A 9,864-nucleotide genomic window follows, 5' to 3' on the forward strand; every position below is an offset into this window, starting at 1 on the left:
TTTAATTTTTCACTAAATGCTCTTTCTTAGTCTTTGCGTTAATATCTAAAGAATTTAACTAAATGTATTTAAATTACTTGTCACTAATTTCCATCTATATTAAAATTAATTATAAAAAAAATAACATTCATAATTATTTTAAATCAATCAATTGAAATTTAAAGTCAATGACCAAAGTGAGTACCATAAAAGAAATTCGAAGATAAAAGTGCTAAATATTAAAATATCGAGACCAAATCAAAATAAAACTCTAAAACTTAATGGTTAATAAAACATTATGAAACAAATAATATTTTGATGTAGCTCAAGTTGAACCTATCTTCGGGCATCTACTTCAATCACAAATTTAAAATTTTTTAAAAATATCTTTTTTTAGAAAAAAGAAAAGTTTGGTAATTTGGCACTTGGATAGGTTAACTCGCTCTTGGAATGCACTCCAAATTTTTTTCTTCTATAAAGACTATATAAAAATTAAACTCCAAATTTAGAGGTAGGTTTGTAAGATTTTGAAACTTTGAAAAAAACTAAACTTAACAAAAGGGAATTTATAAAACAATTATAATAATAAAAAAAAGATTGAGCTAATTAATTTTAATTTTCGATTACATGAAAATAAGAGAGAGAGAGAGAAAAAGAGGAAATAATAATATTGATGCCGTACACCTAAAACGGCGCGCTCTGTTTTCGAGGGAGAAAAGAACATATAAAACGGCATTGAAGAATGCCGTTTTGGATTAAAAAAATATATAAAACGGCATTGAAGAATGCCGTTTTGGACAAAAAAAATATATAAAACGGCATTGAAGAATGCCGTTTTGGACAAAAAAAAAATAAAAACGAAATAAATTGTCAGAAGTGGGATTTGAACCCACGCCCTCTCACGAAGACCAGAACTTGAGTCTGGCGCCTTAGACCACTCGGCCATCCTGACTTGTTGGTGATAATATTTCACAAATGTTAAAAATCAAATAAATTATATATATATATATATTTATATATATATTTATTTATTTCTCATGTAATTACTTCTAATAATTATGGGATGAAGACTTTAAAACTTGGTTAAAATACTATTTTAGGTTTTGTAATTTAGATTTTTTTCCACTTTTAAATTTTAAATTTTTGTCATTGTATTTAAATATTAAAAAATAATTCTTGGGATTATTTTATTGTTGATTTTTTAAAGAAAAATTAATTTTCATTAACATTCATGTTATGACATTTAGAAATAGATTTACATAATGTTTTTTATTATATGAAAATTATTGGATTAAAATGTAGTTTTGCTCTTTATATTTTGAAGTTGGTTCAATTTTAGTCAAAATAATTTTAATAAATCTTAAATTCAGATCATTGAAGTTAATTTTTACCTAATTTAGTTAAACAATAATTACAATGTTTATATATAAAAAATATAATATGTGAATATGTTTATAAAATTTATAGTAGAAACGCTAATAGATAACTTTAAAAAATATTAAATAATAAACTACTTGTTTTTTGAAAACATTTTTTTTAAAAATATTTAGCTAAAAATTTAACTTTTAGTTACATAAGATGCAAACCATTATAAAAAGAATTGATAGGAAATGAACTTAGTTTCTAAAAATAAAAAAAATCAAATGGCGGTAAAGACCCCGATAAAATTTATATGATAAATTAAGAATTAATCAATTTTGCCAAAGACTAAACCGGTTAGACTCTTGCAAAAAGGAAAAAGTTTCAATTATTACATCCAAATTGAAATCAAATAAGAAAAAAAAAATCTCAAATAATAAAAAATAGTAAAATTGAATATAAAATTTGAATAGAAATCAAATCATGGTAAAAATAAAAAAAAAGGTAATAAAATTAGTTTTTTATACTTTGAATCAATATTTTTATCTTACCAGAAATTGTTGGTATTATTTCGTTTTTTGTTTTTATTTTTATTTTCAGAAAGTAGAGTTCTTCGATAATCAATTCTGTTTTCTTATTTTATATTTTTTAAAAAAGTATTTTTGAAATTATGAGTAATTTTTTTAATAAAGATTAAAACAGATTTTTAACTTTTCAAAAAACTGATGGCCCATTTTCTTTCTTTCGATAAAATTTATTTCCCAACTTTTCTCACGATCTTGTCTAACTAATTTGTTCATGATCTTGCCTAAACAGGTCCATCTTAAGGACTATAGTGTACACTACGTCAAAGCAAGCCCATGGGCCATCATGAGCTCAATTTAAGCCAATTGGGCCTATCCTATAGAAATATTCGTGGTCAAATTGGGTTGAACTATCTTTTACATCCAACTCAATCGTTCGAATTATAAATTTATCCAACCCAAATAACTCTTATAAAATAATGAATTTAACCTAAACAAGTTGGTTTGAATTATTTGAATTATATAATATCGATTTTTTAAAAAGTAAAATGTTAACATTTAAAACATCTATAATAGAGGAAATGCTAATTATAGAAGAAATTAGAGTAAATATTGGGAAATAAACATGTAAATAGATAGGTCGAGACACAAGTATCTTGCTCTTTTTAAGGAAATTCAATTTTTTTGCTGTTGAATTTTTTTATGTCAACTACTAGAGGTAGAGGTGTATATGGGTTGGGCTGAGGGTGTTTTTTGGACCAACTCGAAAATTTGGGTTGGTTGGATTGACAATCCAAATGACCCAAATAAATTTTATAACCTGGGTTGGGTTGTTGGATTATAATTTATTTTTTTTTTATTTTTAATGAAATATATGTAAATTTATATGCAACACATGACTAATAACTAAAATTCCATAACATTCAAATGCTAAATACCAAATATTTATGATTATTATTGTAAATTTTAAACAAAGACAAATATCATAGAAATTTTAAAAGAAAAATATTAAAAATTCACAAATTAATCAATACAAAATAATCAAATTTTAATCAAAGAGGAAATATATATATATAATTCGGGTTGGGTTGGGTCCACTCACATTTTTTTAGCCAACCTACACCCCAACTCAACCTAATAAAAATAGAAAATTTCAACCTAATCCAACCCAAGAATAAAACTAACCCAACCAAATCCTTATGTTTTGGGTTGGATAGTTTGGGTTGTTCGGATTGCCAAGTTATTTAAATGCCTCTGTCACCTACAGATGCAACAAATATTCTTTAGAATGTTCCCACCAGGATAAAACAATCCAATTGAAACGTTGTGTAGCTCAACCATTTTGTATTATTGAAAAATTCATCTCAAAACTCTACAACTAAAATACACTTTTTTTTGGTCAATTACTTTTAAAAGAGTTTATGAGAGAAAATAAGGGCGAAATGTATATTTGAATATTTGTTGGTATACACTGAGAGAATGGTGAAAGGCCTATTTATACTAAAATTTTAGATCTAGAATTTATATATCATAAATAAAAATTTGTTTCATTCTTAAATAGCCAAATACGTTTTTCCTCTTTAAGAATTTAAAATCTCTCTTTATTTATTTATTTTTTTAAAAGTGAAACTCAAATTTAACCAAGCTTATCAAATATTTAAAAATGTAATAACTTTTTCAATCATAAAATTAAGATTTGTATGCATTTTTAATTTATATAATGAAAAACTCTTCCAAAGATGTAAAAAATTCTAATTGTTAAATATATATATTTTTTAACTTGTCCAAGAAAAAATAATCTAAGAGAATCTAAATAGGGTTGTTTTTAAATATACAAAAATAAACCAAAATATTTATAAAATATAACAAAAATTTAAAACTATCACACGGATAGACTTCTATCAATGTCTATGAGTGAAGTCTATCAATGTCTATCATTGATAGTTCTAAAATTTTATTATATCTTGTAAATATTTTAAATAGTTTTATCCTTTGAAATAATTTCCCTTCTAAATATATGTATTAATTTATTTTTAGCCAAATAAGTTTGAGTTGGTTCAGTTCAACTAAAACTAATTTTATATAAATCTATGAACCAACCAATTCATACAATTTTGATTCAATTGAAACTGAATCCAATCAAATACGATTATAACTCAACCGAAACTATACAAGCTAAGTTGGATTGATTGAGTTTTTCAAATCATCGAACCTTTCGAATGTCCCTACCAATCAATTCGCTTAGCATCTTGTCTAAAGTAGCACATCTTAAGGGCCACTACTTCAAAGGAAGCCCATAAACCATCATGGGCAACTTAGGCTTATCCCACCAATTTGTTCGTCATCTTATTATACTATATAAATGTATGTACATAAAATTCCAAAGGAGATTTCTATTAACATTAAAATGAAACTAAAAAAGAAAATGACCCCCCAAAAAAAAAAAGAAAAAAAAGCTCTATGTTTATAAACTTTTTATTTATTAGTTTCCTTAGTTCAAAGGAAGAGTGGGGACTCAAACTTTTATCCTTTAAAAAAATCAATAGATGCTTTAACTAATTAAGCTCCTAACTTAATTGCGAGATTTGTGCTAATTAGATTCTTGTAATTTTGACCCATTTTGGTGGGATACTACTTCCCTTTTTCCACTATCTTATTTGAAAAAAATATCTATTTATATTCTAAATTTTGGGTTGATGAATTAAAACAATGAATTTATATAATCATATTAATTTAAACCATAAACTTTTTATAAGTATATCAATTTATACCTTCCATTACGTTTTCGTTTGGAAAAACATTATGTGAATCTTTCGATTGTATCTAAACTTTCATAAGTGAATCAATTTAAACTCTTCGTTAGAATTTTCTTTAGAATTATCCATACATCAATTTTAATAGTCCATTTTGTAAAATTGACATTTGAAAAAGTCTACATGTATGTAAGAATGGATGTATGGATGGTTACCAAGAGAAGTCTAAATTGATTCATTTATGAAAATCTAAGGAGCTTAATTGATAAAAATAAGGAAACTATTTTTAAATGTCAAACAACTAAAAATATTTTTAAATATAGCAAAACATCACAATTTATAAATGATATACACTGATAGAGAACTATAGTGTCCATCAAGGATAGATGATAGTTGTCTTATCACAGTGACATTCTGTTATATTTGTAAATATTTTGGTTTATTTTTCTATATTTGAAAACAACCCTAAAAATAATATATTTGTCAAATAAAATCGGGAATATTATGTAAATTAATACACTTATCAAAGTTTAAAATTTAATAGAAACAATTATTAGTTCAAAGTTTTAATTGATACTTTAGGATATAAATAGATATTATTTTCATGTTTTATTCTACTTTTTTGTGAATCTTCCATAAATTCAGGTCTCGTTCGACAACCATTTGATTTTAGGTTTTTTGTTTTTGAAAATTAAGCCTATAAACACTATTTCCACCTCAAGTTTCTTTTTATTTACTTTTTACCTATGATTAAAAAAACTAAGCCAAAATTTGAAAAAAAAACTTTTAAAAACTTGATTTTTGTATGGAATTTAGTTAAGAGTTCAACTATTGTAATTAAAAAATATGCAAATCAGTGTAAAAAATGGTAAAAAAATAGGCTTAATTTTCAAAAGTAAAAAACAAAAAATGAAATAATTACTAAATGAGACCTTAATTTCTTTTTTCTTTTCATTCAAAACATTAATAAATCTTATACAATATTGACCATATTCTAATTTTAAATGGAAAATAATGAAAGAGAAAACAAGAGTGTAGGAGAGAATATTATTTGGGTATGAGAGATGAGAAAGAACAAAATTTGTTAGTGTCAAAGGGAGAATATTTTAAAAAAACAAGTTAGGAAGTATGTGGCTAACAATTTTACACCATTAAATATAATATAGATCATAAAAATGTTATGGTTTAACTAATCTTTCAATGCTTAAAAGATACCCAATCAAATTTTGATGTTTCTTTTTCACGCGATCATAACGTAATGTGCATTGAGATATACCTTCTTTGAGATGAAAGGAACTATTTTCTAGAATCCAACAATTACATAGATGGGAGACCAAATCGTCAATTTTTTAAAGTAGTTGATAAGTTGACTTTAAATATATACATTAATATGCTGACATGTGCATGTATTTAAAGCTACATAGAATTAGAAATAGGTATTGACCGATAAGATATTAGCCTTGCAAAATTATAACAATAACTAAAATGATTACTTTTAAACGTTTCAAGTTCTAATCAGACTTCGTGAATCATATATATTTTTTATTATTTTAAAATTCGATGGATTAACGATTCAAATCTGGTTTAAACCCTAAATTTATTTTCGACCCCAGAAAAACTTTAAAGTCTAGATCCATCATTGAATGTTCGTGAATGTGAGAGAGAGAGATTGATTTCTTTTGGGAGATAGAAATGTATCAATTTGCAAACGAGTCCCCATCTAGAATGCATTATAAAAAAAGGGCTTTAAGGGAAACAATTAACAACCATATCCCAATCATATAAAAATATGAAAGGAAAATTAGGTCATGTGGTTGATGAGCTCAAAAAATTAGGTCATATTCGATTCTATCATTTTTATTTTTCTCTAACTTCTTTTGTTGGCATTGGAAATTGGAAACACTTACACCACCTTATCTCAAGGACATCCTCCAATCATGTAATATTAATATGTTGCAATGTCCTAAATAGTCCAAGTCCTAAGTCTAGACAAGTATTTTATTTTAAAAATAAATAAAATAATTAAGTTTATCTTTGAGTACCAAATTGTATGACACCGCTATTAGAGGAAGAGATTCAAACCTACAACTACATCCGTCGATATGTCAAATAATTTATGAATTTGAATGTATGATTTAAGTTTGAGAGAGGCTTCCTTTTAGACCATAAATTTCAAAATATTATATTTTTATTTTTAAAATTTAAGTTCAATTTACCTTTGATCTTAAGATTTTTAATTTAGCATCGGATTAAAATTAATTAAACAATTCAACTTCATTATTATTTTAAATTAATTACCTAAAATTTAATATGCCAATGACCAAAAGTGATGATCATTAAAAAGGGTAAATATCAATTTATACCCTCAGCTTTGAGAGCCATATCAATTTAAATCCTGAATTTTCATAAAAGTGACAATTTAAACCCTAAACTATTAAGTGTATCAATTTAAACCATGAATTTTCATAAATATATCAATTTAAACCCTGAACTTATATAAGTGTATCAATTTAATTATGTTTTATTTAGATACATTCATAAAAGTTCAAGATTTAAATTGATATACATATGAAAGTTTAAGATTTTAATTGATATAAGTATTAGTTTAGGGTTTAAAATTGATACAAATCCTAAAGTTCAGAATTTAAATTGATACAATTATTAGTTTAGGGTTTAAATTAATACAACCTCCAAAGTTTGGGATATAAATTGATATTTTTCTTTAATAAAAATTCATGATTAAAAGTGTAAAATCTTGAAACATAGAAACTAAATGAAAACTAAACTTAAACGTCATAAATAAAAATGAAAAAGAAATATAGTACTATTCACATTAGAAATTTATCTTCATAATTATGTTTTAATGTTGATAGACCCCATAATAATTTTAAGAGTATGCTAAATTTTTTTTAATAACACTGTAACATATTCAAAATTTAGAGACTAAAACGGTAATCTTATCTCTTTTGTGCTAAAAAAATTTAGTGGTAGATAGCAAGAAATTCTGGACATCGAGTCGGCAGGAAGCTTTTGTTAGATAAGGATTTGATTCAGAAGTATCATGGCTTTCCAAGAAGACAAAGGGGCAGAGCCATTAATGGCCTCTTATACAGTCTTAATCATCCATTTCCCTTTTCAAAAGGGCCCATCATTCCAATGTCTACAAAACCCTACTATTCAAATTTACTTATGAAAACATAATATGAATTTATACCTAATTTTTAGGACAAAAATTGAAGTTGGTAAAATTCCAATTATATTCTAGAGAGAGCATCATTTGATAATTTTAATTGCATTTATAGAAATAATGGCAAAAGCTTAGTTCCATTTTAATGAGAATGAACATCTTTATTCATCTTTTGTTGATACTTATCCGATCAAAAACAGTGATTAATCTTTCCTTTTTATTTATTCTTTATTTTCTGTTCATCTTTTTTCCCCCCCTCAACTAAGATAATATGTGGCCGACATTAAAGGGTAATGAATTGATAGGGTTTAAGACAATGGAGAATGATATATGAGAGAAAAAGAAATGACTAATAAAGGGATTTCATGCATTAAATAAGTTTAAAGTGTATAAAATTTGCTAAATTTTAAACTAAGTTAATGTATATGATAACTGAGTAAGTGACGTATAAAGGGAAAAAAGAGATTATTATTATACACAAGCGTATATGCATAAAAGTAATGTCTAGAGTATTCTTTATTATCACTTTATTCATACTAAAAGAAAGGATTGTTAAAACTCTTGTGGTTGTGGCTCTTATTTTTGTTAATTTCTTATTGTTGGGTAGTTAGCGAATGAAATGGAGGATGACGGAAGAAAATATTCAAAACTATATTATTACAATTTTGACAAAGATGGAAATCGTGTGTATTAAGGATCCTTGCTCATAAATTTAGATGGATTTATGACTACGGCGATTCTATAGTCAACAACTTAGTTGTAGGAGAGTAACTATTTGATAATATGCATAATAGGTAAGTAATTATCTTATTACGATAATTTGTACAATAAAAACAAGAATCAAGATAACGTTTTCGTCACATATATGAAATCCAATTAATCAAGAAATGAATGGCAAGTGGATTAATTAATGTATGATTAGGTTTTGAGTTTGATGTAGAGACCTAAATTCACTGCTCATTTCTAAACCACTAAATTCTATATTAGTAAAAAATCTCATGACCAACCTAAAATTGGAACTCTAAAAGCCATAAACCAAAAGCCAATGCCAAAGATAGGTCATCTCTTTTCTTCCCTTTATTTTCCTTCTCAAAGGGTTGCTTTTTACAATAAAGTGCAATGTTTTAGCTAAACAATGGTGGTTGATTTTGGAAGTGGTGGGCTTTGGTGAAAGCCAATACTAATTGGATTATGCACCAAAATGAAAAAGAAAATGACCCACTTGGAAGAAGCCAAGTGCAAGTGCTGTCAAATGATCATATCTGATGTGAATTTCATGAAATAAAGTATATAATTTTGTGGAATTGTATGTAAGCAAATTTACATGTGTTGTATATACATAGTATATATGAGATGATGTAAAAAGGGGTGTTTGCTTTTATGATGATTGATTTTATAAGACATAGGAATCAAATTTTCTATTGTTAGATTTGTCCATTATAGCTAGATAGGGATAAATTTAAATTATTTGCTGACCTAATTTTTAAGTTTGTTTAAGGAAAGATTGTGTGTTTGGTATGTGGATTGACATAATACAAAATTACCTTTTACAATAGTACATGTGCAACCTAAAATTATAACCATATATAACTATGTGACCAACATCAAGATCAAATAACTATTCAATGTACAAATGATGAGAATTTATTAAAATTTTGAGATGGTGAAGCGTGCGATACTAATTCGCTGATTTGTTTTCCTATTCTTGCGAGGATATTTTCTTTATCCTTGAAGATCTTCTCAAGGCCGCTAAGCCACATATACTGTGAGTCTTGTTTATTTGAGTCTTGTTTATTTTTAGGGTTAGCTTTTTTTCAGAGAGAAATGTGTGTGTTTTAAGGATTTTAGATATTGTCTAAACCTCAACCCTTATGCATTGTTCATGAACTCTATGTACTTCATTGTTGGGGGTGTTGTCATAGCTAGTTGTTCAGACTAATCTAGATGTTTATGAGTATAGTAAATCACTTTTGGGGAGTAAGTAAGAACTCGTGATGAGTAGTTGATGTTGTATTAAAGGATCTCATTCAAAGAATGGGAAAAGCTTCGTGTGGAAGTTAGG

The 9,864-nt window shown here is 26.1% G+C and overlaps 1 non-coding gene across 1 annotated transcript; it reads right to left on the reverse strand.

Moving 5' to 3' along the window:
- Positions 1-847: 847 nt before the first annotated feature.
- Positions 848-931, reverse strand: TRNAL-CAA (transfer RNA leucine (anticodon CAA)). The gene has a single exon. It is a non-coding gene; the product is annotated as a tRNA-Leu (tRNA).
- Between the last annotated feature and the right edge of the window lie 8,933 nt (positions 932-9,864).

Source organism: Benincasa hispida, chromosome 10 (genome assembly GCF_027475165.1).
Source record: "Benincasa hispida cultivar pf3 chromosome 10, pf3_genome.v1.1, whole genome shotgun sequence".
NCBI classification, from domain to species: Eukaryota; Viridiplantae; Streptophyta; class Magnoliopsida; order Cucurbitales; family Cucurbitaceae; genus Benincasa; species Benincasa hispida.